Below are 19,154 nucleotides of genomic sequence, written 5' to 3'. Positions count from 1 at the left end.
ACTTCAAATTCATCAGCTGTTTTATCACAAGTGTCTCACTGAATAATAAATTATTTGCTTGCCATATACTCCTGACTTCAGAATTCCCTTCTGTCCACAAGAAATTACATGTAACATGAGAAGATAAATAGTAATGGAGTAGCCACTACCTACTTTCTGAAATGCCTTATAACAAATAACTTCCAGAAAGAATCTGAATATTGGAACAAAAAGATTTCCAGATTCTGAAAACCCTCCGAATTCTCTCGAATTTTAGAAAGCTTAAATAAAAGTGTAGCCAACCTAGAAATAGGGCACAAAATTTTTAATTCTATGTATACAAAATAATATTTATTAGTTTTCATGTCCAAAAAGTCAATCTCAAGCAAGATAATAAACTGAGAAATTTAGGGATAAAATTTCAATCCAAATACCCAAGGTTTATTTACCAAAAAACAACAAAAAGAAACTGCTGAAAACCAAAGAAAGTAGGCGTGGAAAGGAATAACTGATAAAAAAAAAGCCATCCCTGTATTTCTCAGCAGGAGATAATGAATGTCTTTTGCGTAATTGAAAGATGGAGATAAGGTTTGAAAGCACAGCTTGAGGGTGAGGTAACCACCTAATTAAAAACAGGGCTGCCTGTGGAGCATAACTCAGCAGTATGGTGACAATTCCCTTCTATCAGCTCAGCAAGACAGCCATGTTCTGTGATTAAAACTATAGCTCTCACACGTGTACCCCCAAGAGCAAACTTTTACTAAAGATAAAGCATGGCCTCTGAGATCTGTATCTGTGAGAATTTCCATTAACTTAAACTAGCGGTGCTCTAGCCAGAAAAATTACTGCCACTTATATATCTGCGTATAAAGCAATGCTAAATGTACGTGAAAGGGCACAGATATTTTGAACTAATCAACAATGATGTCATTTTCATAGTGAAATAAAAGTCACAGTGAAATAAAGTCTTTTTTGAATAAAAAGATAATTTATCTCCACGCAGTTTTAAAATCTTGAGACTCTTCACATCAGGCAATTATTTTGTCAACAAATACATTTGTACTTAAGTATATTTCGAGTAATGTATTAGTTCTCGAATTCACATCTATCATTGATAAAATATGCTGTTTTCATAAATTAGTTTAAACTTGATAGGAACTTATTCAGGATCAGTTTAAAATAGAAGTAGACTATAGTGATTAGCGAACAAGAGAGAGTTGACTGTCCAATTCACACTTAGATCACCTCCAAAGAAAAGGAAAACACAACAGGGGTGAAGAGTCTTAAGGCACAAAAATGCTATTTCTTCTACAGACTGTGACCGCACAGACCTGACATACGGGCACACTTTTGGTTTGTTTTTGTTTTGCTTTATGGCTTTCATTATTTCTATATGGTTTTCATGACACCTAAGTGTGACCCCATATGTGGACTGAAGGGCGATGTCTGAAAGTGGGCAGGTTTCAGTGTCATGAGAGCAGAGGAAATAACGGAAGAGACGATGAGAGATATACATGTATATCATCATATACGTACATAAACATATAGATAGATACGTAGATAGATACAGAAATAGGTAGATACATACACAGATGATAGATAGAGATAGGTACATACATGATAGATAGGATAGACAGATAAAGAGATATAGTGATAGAGAGAGATGATAGATGATAGATAGATGATAGATAGATGGATAGATGATAGATAGATGGATAGATAGATGATTAGATAGATAGATAGATGGATAATCTCCTAGAGTATGAGACAAGTCCCAACAGGACCCCGTTCCTTTGCAGAAGAAAATAAAGAGTCCCCGTTTAACAGGGAGGTGGATGGACCGAGGCCACTCGCTCTGCAGACCCGCCTCCTGTGGTGTATCTATCCTGCTGTCAGGCTGCTCTCTGGCCCTTCATGAAACCTGGTCTGTAGCTTCCTTAGCCCTGGTAACTAGTTCTCCGTCTCCTTTCCCGCCACAATGCCTGCTGGCAGACTCCTCCCAGTTTCCCGGCTCTTGAGCCAGACCTGCCGAGTTCATTCACATCTTCATCGCTGTGTCCAAGGCTAGAGGTCCTCTGTCTGAACAGGGACACAATGCCGGCTAAGTCCTGCCGACTCAGGTGCCTACTGCCAGGAGCTCTGCAAACACTGCCTTTCGCTGCAACCTCACATCACTCGTGCAGGCAGTGCCCTGCAAACCCGTCTCTGCCACTCCACCCCTTACCAGCCAGGACCTGAACTGAAGTCTTCACCACAGCATAGACACAATCATTAAGGATAAACATCCTAGGGCTTCCTTGGTGGCGCAGTGGTTGAGAATCTGCCTTCCAATGCAGGGGACACGGGTTCGAGCCCTGGTCTGGGAAGATCCCACATGCCACGGAGCAACTAGGCCCGTGAGCCACAACTATTGAGCCTGTGCTCCTCAACTAGACAGGCCGCAATAGTGAGAAGCCCGCGTACCGTGATGAAGAGTGGCCCCCGCTTGCCACAACTAGAGAAAGCCCTCGCACAGAAACGAAGACCCAACACAGCCAAAATATAAATTAATTAATTAAATAAAAAAAGAGAAACATTCTGTTTGGGCTTCGGCAACAAAACTCCCAACCATATAATCCTGTTTCTCATCCTCACATCTTAAATGTTTACGAAAGACGATTTAACGTTATCTTGCCAAAAAACTTAAATTAGACTCCCCCTACTGCTGTCGTTACCCACTGACAGAACATGACCTTCCTAGTAAGACACACACTTGCCTGACCTACCTGAGCTGTGTTTGGTGTGCCTAGACGATATGTCAGTGTGTTTCCCTGGACTCTGAATTCTGATGGTCTGGCCTCAGTTACCTTCACCTGCTTTTCTTCTCTAAGCTACGTGGGACACACCCAAGAGTCTGGGAGCTCCTGCTCCTTCCAGGCAAGGTCTTCTTGACCTTGTTTCTTTCCTTCTGTCCCTGGTACAGTGTTGTGCTGAGAAACAGTTCGACTGGAAATACCTTTCAGTTCTGCTGTAAACCAGGCACAGAAGAAAATACAAAAAATCACCTTAAAATATTTTCGCTGACAGTTATTTGGGATGATTTTATCATTCAGTGGACTCTCAAAGAGACGTGTGCTGTCCTCGGAAATACAGAACTTCTTGAATGGAAGAGTCTACTCATATCCTTCTTTAAACCTTCTCTGCCAAATACTGTCCTTCATGATGAAAATCGACAACTCACGGTGAGCAAAGTTATAAAGTCACATATCGACACCATTCTATATTCTAATGAACATCAATATGGCTTTCTAGATTTCTATGGTCTTACACTGAAAACATCAGGTGAGCAGAGGGATGGTTGCCCTGTTACCTGTTATGTCAACAACCAGAGCATTCTGAGAGACCCACACTGACGCGATATTTTGCGATTTTAGTCTTAGAGGTCACCTGGAATGTTTACTTCTCCCTGGGTGAGTTTGGGTCCAGTTCTCTATTTTATTCTTACTGCCCGAAAGGGCTTGACCATGATGCAGTGGTAACACAGGGTGAAAATGTAGGTGATGTGATGTGTCTATGCAGGTTCATGAAGTGTAAAAAATATACTGCCTGGTGGGGATGCTGATGGCGGGGAGACTGTGCCTGTGTGCGGGGGGCAGGGGGCTTGTGCTAAATCTCTGGACCTTCTGCTCAACTTTGCTGTGAACTTAAAATTGCTCTGAAAAATAAGGTCTGTTTTTTAAAAAATGTAATAAACCGTGCTTAAAAGAGTATTTTTCTGTTCAGGCCTTCTCACCTTTTAAACAGTAACAGAAATAAATTCCCAGGCTTTACAGGTGAAACACTGATAAATCTTTTTAATACCATGACCACAATCAAGAAGATACGTTTTTTGATCAGATTATTTAAAATTTAAAAAAGAAAAGTAATTATTTTAAAGGGGGGCATTTCAATGTTACTCTTTTAAAGAGACTATTATGCTGTAGAAAATTGTCTTAATAACTGAATCCAGGAATGTATACTCCTTTTTACTACTCCATAAATGGTACTGATAAGCCTAATTGATTTCATCTTATTAATTACAAATTGTAATGTATGCTGCTTAATATAAGAAACACTGCTCTACTCAATATCATTACTCTAAACTTGTCAAGGAAGAAAATTTTTCACAAAATCTCTCAAAATAATTATTATTCAAGGGTATGAAGCCCAAGAATTTCTGTGACCACTCTAGCTGTTAAAAAATACTATAGAATGGACAAATACTTCAGGTCAGGGCAAGAATACTGTTTTCAAATAAATAAAAGTAGTAAAAGTTTACTAATTTTTTTCAAAAGAAATATGAGAGAGAGAGAGAAGGAAAAATGCTAAACATTATATTACTGTGTGTATAGGTTTTACACGTTTTTCATTCAGTTTCACAACTTTTTGAGTTCGAATTTGTTCCTAATTTTTTTTTAATCAGACGAAGACACCTGTAGAATGGTTGTGTCTGGCACGAAGTAAGTAGCCAGGATGCCTCAGCTGTGACTCTAACTCACGTCTCAGTGGCCCAAGCAAACATTCCCCACACCTGGCCATTTATCTCAGGACCTCAGGAGCGCCTGGGCAGAGTCACCAAGAAACATGCTGAGGAAAGAGGAAAATATAAAGTCTGGGGCGAAGGAGCAAAATTAGCGATCTATAAAAAACTTATATTAAATAATTTGTGAAATGTCAGAACTAGAAGAAACTGTGACCATGACATTCCAGGATCTCTGTGAAGAGCAGCTGAGGATTCTCATCTAAAATATTCATTATGGGGCTCCCCTGGTGGCGCAGTGGTTGAGAATCGGCCTGCCAATGCAGGGGACACGGGTTCGAGCCCTGGTCTGGGAGGATCCCACATGCCACGGAGCAACTGGGCCCGTGAGCCACAACTACTGAGCCTGTGCTCCAGAGCCCACAAGCCACAACTACTGAGCCCACATGCCACAACTACTGAGGCCGTGAGCCACAACTACTGAGCCTGTGCTCCAGAGCCCACAAGCCACAACTACTGAGCCCACATGCCACAACTACTGAGGCCGTGAGCCACAACTACTGAGCCTGTGCTCCAGAGCCCACAAGCCACAACTACTGAGCCCACATGCCACAACTACTGAGGCCGTGAGCCACAACTACTGAGCCTGTGCTCCAGAGCCCACAAGCCACAACTACTGAGCCCATGTGCCACAACTACCGAAGCCCACGCACCTAGAGTCCATGCTCCACAACAAGAGAAGGCACCACGATGAGAAGGCTGCTCACCACAAGGAAGAGTATCCCCTCCTCGCTGCAACTAGAGAATGCCCGTGTGCAGCAACAAAGACCCAACACAGCCAAAAATAAATAAATAAAATAAAAATAAATTTATTAAAAAATAATAAAATAAGATATTCATTAATTTAAAAAGTGATTCATTAAACAAAAACTCCTAAAAAGAGTATCATATTGGTTAGTTTCTAATATTCCAATAATTTTCATGTAGAAGAATGAATTTATCCACTCTTGATCATGAATATAGGACCCCAAATTGGACATAAGGAAAAAAAATGTTTGTTTAACTTAAGAAGCTGCCTTCACATGGTAAATGCCTGCCTGGCACATCTGAGGAGAAAGTCTGAGTCCAGGTTCCCTGAGATGCAGGCATTCCTCAGCTGTTTTAGGATACAGGCACCTCTGAGTTTCAGGGCCAACACTTCAATAACCTAAGAACACACGTACTTTGTTTTCATTTCGGCCGTGCCACACGACATGTGGGATCTGAGTTCCCCGATTGACCAGGAATCGAACCCAGGCGCCTGGCAGTGAAAGCGCGGAATCCTAACCACTGGACCGCCGGGGAATTACCAGGAATTCCCAACACATGTACTTCTTTCCTCCAGTGCTTGTAAAGGAAGTGAGGTGAGAATCGTGCTCAAGAGACTTCAAGGAAAAGTACTTCCAAGAAAGTATTCCACAAAGGCTTTCTTATGTCGTTAAAACATTTTCTTGCCTTGCAGATATGCTGTAATTGTTCCCAAGAAATGGAAATACACCCACTGCAAAAATCCTTGCACTTGTTGGATAATAATTACATAAGTGAGTTTAAAAATCTATATTCCTCTATTCTAAAATTAGAACACAAGTTACAAACACCTCCTTTCCTCGGTAGTGGAGCAATTCTAAACAGGGTACCACGTGCACTGGATGATTGCTAGCTATCGCTGTGTCATCCTGATAGGGACAGAGTAAAGGGACAAAGTAGGTGATTAAATAGTTAAGCCCACTAGGGGATCGTAAGTAGAGAAAAAAGTATGGGAGACCCTGTGAGTTAATGATCACTCAAGAAAGCAGGCTTGCTTAACAATAAAACCAAGCAAGAGGAGCATGAAACATGCGCCCAGACAATAAAACCATGGTGGAGGGCTTCCCTGGTGGTGCAGTTGTTGAGAGTCCACCTGCCGATGCAAGGGACACGGGTTCGTGCCCCGCTCCGGGAAGATCCCACATTCCGCGTAGCGGCTGGGCCCGTGAGCCATGGCCACTGAGCCTGCACGTCCGGAGCCTGTGCGCCGCAGTGGGAGAGGCCACAACAGTGAGAGGCCCACGTACCACAAAAAAAAACCAAAAAACCATGGTGAACTGAAACCCACACCCTGCCCAGTGAGCTCAGTAAGTTCATATTTCCTAGGACACGCTCGTCTATGCACCTTAAAAACAAAAATATAAGGAAAAGGTGACATTATACTGAAAACTGCGATGATTTACCTTTTTTAGCATGTTACCACCCCTCTCCTAAGTTAAATAGTGCTGTGACAATCCCGGCTTGACCACGTAGGGAGAAGAAAACTCCCCCCACCTTGTGTGAAGGAGCTGATGATGGAAGCTTGATGTCTACTCAAGAATGAGGAAGCAGGTGATCCTCTCTCCCTCCCCACTTTTCCTTTGATGATAAATACGGAGCCCACTAAATTCTAGGGGCAGCGCTGGATTGCTTGCCGGCATTTCTCACAAGCGTCCTACACTAATAAATCACTTCTTACCTACCACTTTGCCTCTGGCTGAATTCTTTCTGTGCCCAGACATAAAGAACCTAACCTCCTCGGACCCCCGCTCCAACCCCTGCCCACACATCCTGTGGTTTCGATCCCTACCGTGTCTCTAAAAAATACATCTGAGTTGAGAAACACAACACATGCATACAAGGCTAGAAAGAGGAAAGGACTCAAACCCACTAACAAGAGACTTCAGACCCAGCTACGCCTACTAGCTTTGTTACCTTTACCGACTTCTCTCAACTTGTTTCCTTTGTAAAGAATGTATCTACTTTTTAAGGCTGACTGACACATAGGCAGTGCTTGTTCACTGGAAACTATGCTTCTGTCTTTGGGGGTTTCCTGATTCCCACAATCCATTCTCAAACTCCTTTGCACTTGCCTCTGGCACCAGCTCTGAAAAGGCGAAGAAGAGGTTATTTAAAATTCCCTGACGCTTTTGATTGCCTTCAAAAGAACAGCTGTTTTGACCATAAACTTCTCAGGACTGCAAAACAGAATGAGGAGATGAAAGGAATTATTTTCATGTCACTACTCGTACCCTCTGATTCTCAACTGTAACTGCATAAAATAATAAATTGTAGAACTTAAAGCAGAAATATATACATATCCATCGGGAGGGATATTGTTTTCAAGAAAACAAAATAACAAATATTGGTGAAGATGTGGAGAAATTGGAACTCTTCCGCATTGCTGGTGGGAATGTAAAATGATACAGCTGCTCTGGAGAACAGTATGATGGGTCCTCAAATAATCATCCATGAGATTACTACAAGATCCAGCAATTCCAATTCTGGGTATATACTCAAAGGAACTGAAAGCAGACATTCAAACAGATATTTGTATTCTAATGCTCATAGCTGCATTTTCACAATAACCAAAGTGGGGAAGCAACCCAAGTGTCCATGAATGGATCAATGGATTAACAAAATGTGGCACATACATAATACAATAGAACATTATTCAGCCTCAAAAAGGAAAGGAATTCTGACACGTGCTACAACGTGGGTGAACCTTGAGGACATGCTGCTAAGTGAAATGTCAGTCACAAAAGGACAGATCCTGCATGATTCCGCTTACACGAGGGCCTCAGAGGAGTCAAATAATACAGATAGAAAGTAGATGGTGGGGACCGAGGGCTGGGGGGGTGGGATGGGGTGTGGCTGTGTAATGGGGTCAAAGTTTCAGTTTGGGAAGACGAAAACAATCTGGAGATGGATGGTGGTGACGATTACACAACTGTGTGAATGTATTTAATAACTGAACTGTACACTTCAAATGTGTAAAACAGTAGATTTTATGTTATGTAAATTTTGTCCCAATTTTTAAAATTAAAACACACACACAAACACACAGGAAGTGCCCCAAATCTGTCCCAGACAAATTAAATCAAACATTCAGGGATCGAGCCCAGGCAGCTGCATTTTGACTGGGTGCTTAGTAATTCTCATGTGAGGCAGGACTGAAAAATCACTCCTTTATCCAGGGGAGGATTCCTGCTTAAGTATCATTTCCTGTATATCTCTAATGTTTTTCAACCTTCACAATACTTATTACTAGGTTAGATTAACAAGATTTGAGATAAAGATATTATTACTTATGTATCAGAACAGAATACCTTTGAAGTGAATTTGATCAATCCCTCGCTCTAAAAACCTGATTCACAATTTACTAACACATAAACTCACTGAAAAGAAATAAATATAATTCCCTTCTTGCCACCTATGCAGGCTACTGTGATACGAACCAAATGAAGTACCATTAATCTTGATTGTATCTTATAAATTAAAAACACAGACCAGGTCATTATTATTCTGTGCAGGAAAAAAGGCACTATCTGACATAGAATGAAACAATCTAAGATTCCTGATTCCTATATTTTATAGATTTTGGTATAAAACAAAATAAATACTGTTCTTGTATAAAGAAATCAAAATTGGATGGGGAGAGGAAATACTTTTCTCACTTAAAAGTCCTGTGTAGTTGTACACCCTGACATAGGGTAAATGAAGACACCCTGTTGGTTTCTACGTTGAACACAGGTTCTTTTGCAGGTTTTCCAGAGGGTTCTATAGCCAAGGTTGCCAACATGTGTGATATAACTAACGTATGATGTAAGAGGCATGGTCATTAGCCCTTGAAAACCCTAACAAGTACTCTGTCCAAAGTGATAAAAAAAAATCTGAAATCAATTCTTGTGTGTTGATCAAATAAAGGTTCAGATCAAATAACGGTTCAGAATTTACATTTTTAAATGAAAGCATTTTTAAATGGAAGATTTTTAAGCGGAAGCATTTAAAAATATTGTAATCTGGGCTTTCCTGGTGGCGCAGTGGTTGAGAGTCCGCCTGCCGATGCAGGGGACGCAGGTTCGTGCCCCGGTCCAGGAAAATCCCACATAACGCGGAGCGGCTGGGCCCGTGAGCCATGGCCGCTGAGCCTGCGAGTCCGGAGCCTTGGCTCCACAGCGGGAGAGGCCACAGCAGTGAGAGGCCCGCGTACAGCAAAAAAAAAAAAAAATTGTAATCATATAAACATCTTTGCATATTGTCTCCACTGAATTTCAGTTCTGGGAACACCAATTTTTCTACTAGAAAAGTGCCCAAATACCCCAGCCCATGAACTAAATAGCATCAGGGACCAGTAAGCCTCTGCTGGGAAGCAGGGCAGCCAGGCCTGTGGTCCACATGACCAATCAACACCTTCTCAGAAACATGAAAAAATTATCCTCATGGAACAAGTGAAAAGTTAAAGGCATCTGGGAGAAAGACAATTCCTACATGTGTCACCACATACGTGCACCTTCAAGAATATGGGGGTACATTTTAAGAAGGGAAAGGTGAGTTTGGGGGGTGTATTTTCCCAAACACAAGTCTTCTTCTATTTCAGAAATAATTACAGCCACAATACTCAACAGCTCTGTTCACTGAGGGGGAAAATGCTCCCGATGAAGCCTCCACAGCTTTCCCTTTGCAGCCAGAGGCGGGTTGCAGAGGGTGCCTCAAGCTGTGACTGTGGGAATATGTGAGATGCTTTGCAAATGAGTAGGAGAAATTAGGGGAATCAGGTAAGTTCTGAGACCTGCTCCTGGAAAGACAGAAGCCGTGGATAAGTGTACAACTAAGTCTTCTTCTCAGCCCTCCACTCCCGGGCAAGGACGGCTCATGCGGACACAGAGCTAGCTGCCCGTGCTTATCTCTCACAGCTAGATTTTGAGCGGCTGGCGTTTAGGAATGGTGTCCTAGCACATCACCTCTTCAGGAACGTTTGTTTAATTTAAATACAACTTAACCAGCCAGTAGGAGTCAAGCTACCCTTCCCAGAGAGGGCCAGGCTCAGAAACAGAGCACGGTGCGAAACTGCGGTGACACACAGGTGCTGACAGAAGCACAGCTACACTCCTGCCCTAATTCCATATCCCTGGAAATCTGCACCAGCAGGGGAAACACATCAATAACAGAGAACTGATCTGCCTGAGATCTCTGGATCTATTCAATTCGGCTTCTTTACGTAATTCACCACACGGTAAGGACCAAGGGGAGGACTCTCAGCTGGTGTGGAAGGTAAAACTGGGGAAATACAGAAAACACATTTAGCCTGAATCTCTTTCATCTCGGGGCTCGGTAGATATCAAATGCTGGAGAAAAAAACTCTTGGATAAAAGGTGATCCTTAGATACACAGCACTTCGGGACACGTAGATTCTCTAAACAACTCTCAAGAACGAAGGCTACAAATTCCAGCAACTTAGCTATTGCCCAAATTAACCCCCAACCAAAAACAAGGCAGGAAGAATGTAGTGAAAAGGAAACAAGTGACTATGTTTTACATTTACAGCATATTTATCTGAAGCATTAATTAAATTATTTAAAATCCTTATCATAGTGCCCCTCTAGGTTCATTCCTGAACTACCCCTTCAGTTTCTCATGGCAAACACAGAATTTTTATGCCATGTTCAAGAAGGTGCTTCCTCGTTAAAACTATTTTTCAGGCAATTTATGTTGCGTCCACTAAACAGAAGTAATGGCACAGAAAATTCTAGGTAGAGCAATCAAAAGCAATTTCTTTATGGCATCGGTATACTTTCTTTTACTTTAAAGCAAGTTCACCGTCACCAAAATAGATTTACTTTAATTCATTTAAAACCGTTATATTTTTTCCAAAACTCTTACTATTTTAGTGGTTTAAAATAAGTGGGAACGTTCTGATTAATTAAAAAAAGAAACTCACAAGAAATGGAAAATGTCACAGCAAAACCAGAAGGTACATAAGCTATATGTGAACAATCAGTTGATTTTTACCTTGAGGCAAGTTTGCCTGTGGCAACATGTGCGTTTGCTGAGTGTGTAACTATGTAACCATGTTGTGTATGTATGTGTGGGTACATCTACGGATATACATAAAGAGGAGCTTTGCGCTCAGAAATTATGCCATTAATTTTATGAAATATTAAGTAACATTTAAATTAGTGGTATTTTTGCATATTTTGTGGAACACAATAGAAATGGAAGTAAATTATAATTTTAAATGAGTATGGTAAAAATGATACAAACATTATCAGAAAAATGTTCTACGCTAACGTAAATTTTTCTTTGCTCCTTTTAGAAATATGCAAGACCCCCAGTAAAGATACTGGGGAAAATCAATTTATATTGATATGATATTGATGTCCATAAGCCAATGAAAAATGTGATATATTAAAACTTAAAACACTCATAAAAAGTATTCTGAGCTATGTTCAACAGCTCAATCATTTTGAAAATGATCCTTAATGGAAAGTTCCTTCATCAGAAAGAACAAGGAACATTTGAAGTTAACATATGTCAAGTGTCTATTCTATCCCAATGAGATGACACTATCTATCTTATTCAAAGCCAGATGAGAACAGGATGACTTTTCTCACTCCTCACTATAGTCTACAAATGGGTTGGTTAATTTGACTCAACACAAAAAAACAAAATAGAAAACAATACACGTAGTTCAAACTAATTTTCCCCTCCTTTCTTATTTTTTGAATACAAAACTTTCCCATGTATATTTATCAACTATATGTTCAATCAATCAAAACCTGATAGTGTACAGAATATCATTTTAAATACAGAAACAAAGCTAACAACAACATTTCAAAGCTCAGTCAAGTAAATACTTTTTTTTTGCGGTACGCGGGCCTCTCACTGCCGCGGCCTCTCCTGTTGCGGAGCACAGGCTCCGGACGCGCAGCCCCAGTGGCCACGGCCCACGGGCCCAGCCACCCCCCGGCATGTGGGATCCCCCCAGGCCGGGGCACGAACCCGCGTCCCCTGCATCGGCAGGCGGACCCTCAACCACTGCGCCACCAGGGAAGCCCTAAATACTTATCCTTAAAGCACAACCTTCAAAATTCCATTTGTATGCCACTATTTCATCTTAGTGCTACCATACGAGTGACAGTACCTCCTAGCAATCAGGAAACGGGGCGCAGGGGTCACACTGCCTGGACCCAAGGCCAGGCTCTGCCACTTTGTAGGAATATGACCTTGGCAGGACCTTCAACGCCTCAGGCCTCACCTTCCCCATCCACCCAGCGGGGTGACCGTGAAGATGAATGAACTAATGTAACTCATATACTGAATACTTAGAACAGTAACTGCATATAGGACACTTTACAAACATTAGCTATCATCATGCCTGAGCTAGTCTCTGCTTGATAAATATGGTATCTGACAAGTTGTTAGGTCAAAAACTTCTTCAAATAGTAAAGTACATCAGTCTTACCAGTACCTCAGGATTTGGAAGCCTCTCTATAACGATCTCTTTTTCTTCTTAAACAAGAGATAAATTGCAGTGCAACACATATTCACTCACACAAATGAGAAAAACAAAGCATCTTATTTGTAACTGGCTACACCAAGTACGGCAAATTTAAGTGTTAACATCCGTTTCATAGATAACTGCAATTTTTCAAGGTTTATGATTCCACAATAAGAATTCATTTCCCAAGAAAGCATGCACATATATCTCAGTCTGCATTTCATTGCAGGCATACCTCAGAGATTGTGGGTTCGGTTCCAGACAACCACAATAAAGCAAATATTGCAATAAAGTGAGTCACATGCATTTTTAAATATAAAATTAAAAAGAAAAATATATTTTATATATAAGATATTTAAAATATATAATAGTTATGTTTACACTATACTGTAGCCTATTAATTGTGCATTATGTCTAAAAAAAACAATACACGTACCCTAATTAAAAATACTTTTTTGCTACAAAATGCTAACCATCCTATGAGCCTTCAGTGAGTTATGACCTTCTTGCTGGTGGAGGGTCTTGCCTGGATGTTGGTGGCTCCTGACTGATCAGGGTGATGGTTGCAGAAGGCTGGGGTGACTGCGGCAGTTTTTAAAAATAAGACAACAAGGAAGTTTGCCGAATCAATTGACTCTTCCCTTCATGAATGACTTCTCAGTAGCATGAATGCTGTTTGACAGCATTTTACCCACAGGAGAACTTCATTCAAAATTGGAGGCAGTCTTCTCAAACCCTGCTGCTGCTGCGTTATCAACGAAGTTTATGTCACATTCTAATCTTTCGCTGTCATTTCAGCAGCCTTCACAGCAGCTTCTGCAGGAGTAGATTCCATCTCAAGAAACCACTTTCTTTGCTCTCCCATAAAAAGCAGTTCCTCATCCATTGAAGTTTGATCCTGAGATTGTAGCAATTCAGGCACATCCTCAGGCTCCACTCCTAACTCTAGTTCTCCTGCTGTTTCCACCATATCTGCAGTTCCTGCCTCGACTGAAATCTTGAACCCCTCCAAGTCATCCATGAGGGTTAGAATCAATTCTTCCAAACTCCCGTTAAGGTTGGTATCTTAAGCTCTTCCCATGAATCATAATGTTCCTCTTCGATCCATGGGCTGCAGAACAGATGCTGTGTCAGCACAGCAGATATGAAACCGACATTAATCTCACTGTCCATCTCCATCAGAGCTTTGGGTGACCAGATGCCTTGTCAACGAGCAGTAACATTTTGAAAGGATTTTTTTTTTTTTTTTTTGAGCAGTAGGTCTCAACAGCGGGCTTATAATATTCAGTAAAGCATACTGTAAACAGATGTGTTGTCATTCAGGCATTGTTGTCCCGTTTATACAGCACAGGCAGAGTATATTTAGCATAATTCTTAATTATGGGATTTCCAGAACGGTAAATGAGCATTGGCTTCAACTTAAACTCACCAGCTGCACTAGCCCCTAACAAGAGGCTCAGCCTGTCCGTTGAAGCTTTGAAGCCAGGCATTGACTTCTCCTCTCCAGCTATGAAAGTCCTAGACGGCATCTTCCTCTAACAGATGGCTGTTTCGTCTACACTGAAAATCTGTTGTTTAGTGTGGCCAACTTCATTAATTATCTTAGCTAGATCTTCTGGATAACTTGCTAAAGCTTCTACATCACCCCCTCGCTGCTTCACTTTTATGTTATGGAGACTGACAGCTTCTCTCCTTCAACATCATGAACCAACCTCTCTGCTAGCTTGAAACTCTTCTTCTGCAGCTGCCTTACCTCTTTCAGCCCTTACAGAACTGAAGAGAGTGGGGCCTGGCTCTGGATGAGGCTTCGGTTTAGGAAATGTTGTGGCTGGTTTGATCTTCTATTCAGCCACTAGAATTTTCTCCATGTCAGCAAGAAGGCTGTTTGGCTTTCTTAGCATCCATGTGTTCACTGGAGCAGCGCTTTTAATTTCCTTCAAGAACTTTTCCTTTGCTTTCAGAACTTGGCTCACTGTTTTTGGCCTATCTCGGCTTGCTTTTTTTTTTTAAATCTCTGTTGAACTGTAGTTTATTCACAATGTTGTGTTAGTTCCAGGTGTACAGAAAAGTGATTCAGCCATATATGTATGGCTGAATATATATATGTATATATATCTAGATTCTTTTCTAGATTCTTTTCCATTATAGGTTATCACGAGACACTGAGTATGGCTCCCTGTGCTATACAGTAGGTTCTTGTTGGTTATCTGTGTATATGTTAATCCCAAACTCCGAATTTATCCCTCCCCCCACCCTTTCCCCTTTGGTAACCATAAGTTCATTTTCTAAGTCTGTGAGTCTATATCTGCTTTGTAAATAAGTTCATTTGTATCTTTTTTGTAGATTCCACATATAAGTGATATCATATGATCTATTTGTCTTTCTCTGTCTGACTTACTTCACTTAGTATGATAATCTCTAGGTCCATCCATGTTGCTGTAAATGGCATTATTTCATTCTTTTTCATGGCTGAGTAATATTCCCTTGTGTACGTGCACCACATCTTCTTTGACCATTCTTCTGTCAATGGGCATTTATGTTGCTTCTATGTCTTGGCTATCGTAAATAGTGCTGCAATGAACATTGGGGTGCAAGTGTCTTTTTGGATTATGGTTTTCTCAGGATATATGCCCAGGAGTGGGATTGATGGGTCATATGGTAGCTCTAATTTTAGATTTTTAAGGACCCTCCATACCGTTCTCCATAATGGCTGCGCCAATTTACATTCCCACCAATGACATACCTTCCTCACTGGGCTTCATCATTTCTAGCTTTTGATTTAAACTGAGAGACTTGTGACTCTTCTTTTCACTTGAACACTCAGAGGCCAGTGTAGGTTATTAATTGGCCTAATTTCAGTATTGCTGTGTCTCAGGGAATACGGAGGCCCGAGGAGAGGGAGAGAGACAGAGGGAAGGTTGGTCGGTAGAGCAGTCAAAACACACAACATCTATTACATTTATTGTCTTATTCGGGTGGAGTTCGCAATGCCTCAAAACAATTACAATAGTAACACCAAAGATCCCTGATCACAGATCACCATAATAAATACAACAATAATGAAAAAGTTTGAAATAAGGTGAGAATGACCAAAATGTGACCCGAGACAGGAAGTGAGCAAATGTTGTTGGAAAACTGGCACCAATAGACTTGTTGAATACAGGGTTGCCACAAACCTTCAATTTGTAAACACAATATCTGCAAAGTGTAATGATGTGAAGCATATTTGCCTGTATTTTTTCACTGCCTGTCTTTTAGTGCCTTTCACTTGACTTACAGTAACCAAATCAAAATCATTTCTATGTAAATCCCACAAATTAACACACTGGATAATAACAGTGAAATCACGAAGTAAGGAACAAAGAAAGTAATGTTACAGGAGGGGCAGGATGTGAATTGCTGTTTCCGACTGAAGGTTAATTTCTACCTTGACCACAATCCTTTGTCCATCCCAGCTGGTCCCTACTCAGAGGCTGGCTGAGGTAGCGTTCATCCCAAATATTAGGAAACACAGCACAATACTGTAAAGCTTCCTTTAACGGCATAGTATGGCTCATTTAAAAAAAAACAACTTCTACTTTTAAGTAATACTGCTCCATGGATACCATGTTATGTAAGGTTACTACAGACGATGTAAAGTAGAAATTTCAAACTTTAAAAGAAAGAGTCTGGTTCTAACAGTGTACAGTTTGGTAAACTAATCTGTTTACTAACATAATTACGACTGCATTGAGATCGGGCATCTCCTGCACCCAGGGAAGGGCTTCCCGTCCCGTGTGTGTGTCCTGCCCTCCGTCTCAAGGGGGCCAACCAAGACTACGAACTGCGGGTACGGTTTTTCAATACAAGAGTTTTCCTTTCGGGTCTTACTAAGACACCAGCTGAGTCTAATTACCAGACTGCTCCATTTTACAGGAAAGCTTTTATTTACTGAAAATGAGACAGCAAAGCCATTTGTTTTGAAATTTTGCAAAAATAAATCTCTTTCCTAGTGAAAGTACTTGAATATATCTGAGAACTGGATGAAGTGACTTGTATCAACTAATGAGAATGGCCACAGTAAAGTTCAGAAGCCTAAATCAGACAAATCAGATATGATTCTAAAAATGAGAGACACCTTGACAAATCACAATACCTAAGTAACTTATCTCTCATGTTCTGAAGTGGAAGTAATTATGGCATGAATCTTTTCCATTCATCTAAGCTCTCCTATTTAGTATTTTAAAATCTAACCAGGCAATAAATATCACGTTTGAAGTTCAGTGATTGTAAACATGTAAAAACATTTATTGGAAAGTAATGACATTCTTACCCCCATCGAAGGCCTTTCCTGGACTCCAAGTGCGGAAATAATCATCCTAAGGGAAAAAATAATGTGAATTGAGTGTCTGTGAGTAATTAATATGTAAAGATTCATATGAAATCAGAAATAAAATGTGAATACAGAAGCTGAATACAAACCTCTACTTCCTGCAATGGCAAGCAGTAAATTACAAAAAAAAAAAAAAATAAACAAAAAGAAAAAAAAGGAACAAGAGAAAAACAATAGTTATCAAATGAGAATACATTGTTAACACGTTATAGAAGTATCTTTCAGTAAATGTGTTCATTTTCATGGCAAGTCAACATTTACTATACTGTAAGAACTTAACTGTTCTGGTTGCCACGTCATCTAAGTATTATAATGCGATACTTTCAACGCGCAGTATGACACACAATTACGTGAAGCTAATAAGCTTATAAAAGCATCCACCAGTTTCCAATGACACAACTGCCTTTTGCGCTAGTACGTGAGTAAATGGAGGGGGGAAGGGGGGATAAATTGAGAGACTGGGGTTGACATGTACACACCACTATGTATAAAACAGATGACTAATAAGGACCTCTGTATAGCTCAGGGGACTCTAATCAATGCTCTGTAATGGCCTGTATGGGAAAAGTACCTAAAAATGAGTGTACCTATGTACGTGTATAACTGATTCACTTTACCGTACACCTGAAACACAACACTGTAAGTCAACTATACTCCAATAAAAATTAATTTTAAAAATATGCTATAATTAAATATGAAATAAATAAGGAAATTGGGGAAAAGAGCCACATATTTGGCTATAAGATTTCAAGCAAACAAAGTAAATTGAACATGAGATTTCTGTTCAATTAAGTGTCCCTGAGATAATAAAAAAAATTACTTTCTCCTCAAAAAAAACAAAAAAGAAAACAAAAAAAACCAGTAACTGTAACAGTTACCATAGCAGGAAACATACCAGGTGACTCTGTAGCGGCCCAGACACTATAAATATACTTTATGAACATCAGTCACATCTAAGGAATTCATCAGAATGCACCGGGAAGCTTGAGAAAAAATGTGCACCTAATTAAATCTTGCCTAAAGTTTCAATCTTTGATATGGGAAAGAATCGTTACATTTACTGTATATTTAGTACATTTGACCATAAAGCACAAAAGTGGGGCAACGGATAGCGCACAGAGCTGAGTCAACTGACTGACTCAATTTTATCCACCGTTTTTACCTAAAAACCTTGTAAAGGCACCTCAAACAGATCATCTCTTATGCAAACAGAACCGGTTTCACTGTTCAAATTAATAAGCTATTTCCACCGTCATAAGCAAGAGAAGTGCACTATGGGATGCTCCTTGATGAAACAGTCCCCAGCCCCAAATCCTAACCCACCAGAAACCTCAGAACGTAGGGAACCCAGAAGGCCAAGCAGAGATTCTTTCAAGCTTCTTCTACCCTCTTTGCTAACACCCTCCCGTGTACTGGGAGGGAACGTAGAGCATTTTAATTACAGAAATAAATATACTTCCCTAATTGATTTATTGAACATTTTTTAATTGTTACAAAACGTTTCCCTTATTGTGACGAATCACTCATTACCACCTTTTTCACCCCCATCTCTCACCCTCAAAGGAAAGAAGAAAAGAAAAACCACAGAAGACATGTCTGTCTGTCTTCTATTTATGTTGAGATAGGGTTATAACAAGAGAGGGGGCATTTTAGGGCAAAACACGCTGACAGGTTCTGCGCTAAATTATCCAGGATTAGATGAAGGATGGATAACACCACTGGATAATTAGACAAATACTGATTGTTTAGTCTCATCTTAAAATCTCACTTTTAAAAAAATTACAGCATGATACAAACCTTGGGAAACTAGGTTTTCAAATCAAGTACCTACACTCAAATTCTCAAACTTCAGGTGAAGATCACAGCACACTCACATAATCACATTTTCAGGTTACCGCTCACTGCGTGGGGAAGATGACTGTGTTCCATTCCAAGCGTGGAGAGGGTTGGGATTCTGCTGAAACACAGGCAAAGCCAGA

At 40.5% G+C, this 19,154-nt stretch overlaps 1 protein-coding gene across 1 annotated transcript in view; it reads right to left on the bottom strand.

The window, feature by feature from the left end:
- Nucleotides 1–17,149, bottom strand: part of SPOCK3 (SPARC (osteonectin), cwcv and kazal like domains proteoglycan 3) — a 264,404-nt gene extending 247,255 nt beyond the window's left edge. Inside the window, exon 1 of the mRNA XM_024744113.1 lies at nucleotides 17,116–17,149. The gene's annotated coding sequence lies outside the window, so the exon portion shown is untranslated. The remainder of the gene's footprint in view (nucleotides 1–17,115) is intronic.
- Between the last annotated feature and the right edge of the window lie 2,005 nt (nucleotides 17,150–19,154).

Source organism: Neophocaena asiaeorientalis, unplaced genomic scaffold (genome assembly GCF_003031525.2).
Source record: "Neophocaena asiaeorientalis asiaeorientalis breed wild unplaced genomic scaffold, Neophocaena_asiaeorientalis_V1.1 scaffold115, whole genome shotgun sequence".
Lineage (NCBI taxonomy): Eukaryota > Metazoa > Chordata > Mammalia > Artiodactyla > Phocoenidae > Neophocaena > Neophocaena asiaeorientalis.
The sequence above is the reverse complement of the archived record's forward strand: the minus strand, read 5'-3'. Positions and strand labels throughout refer to the sequence as shown.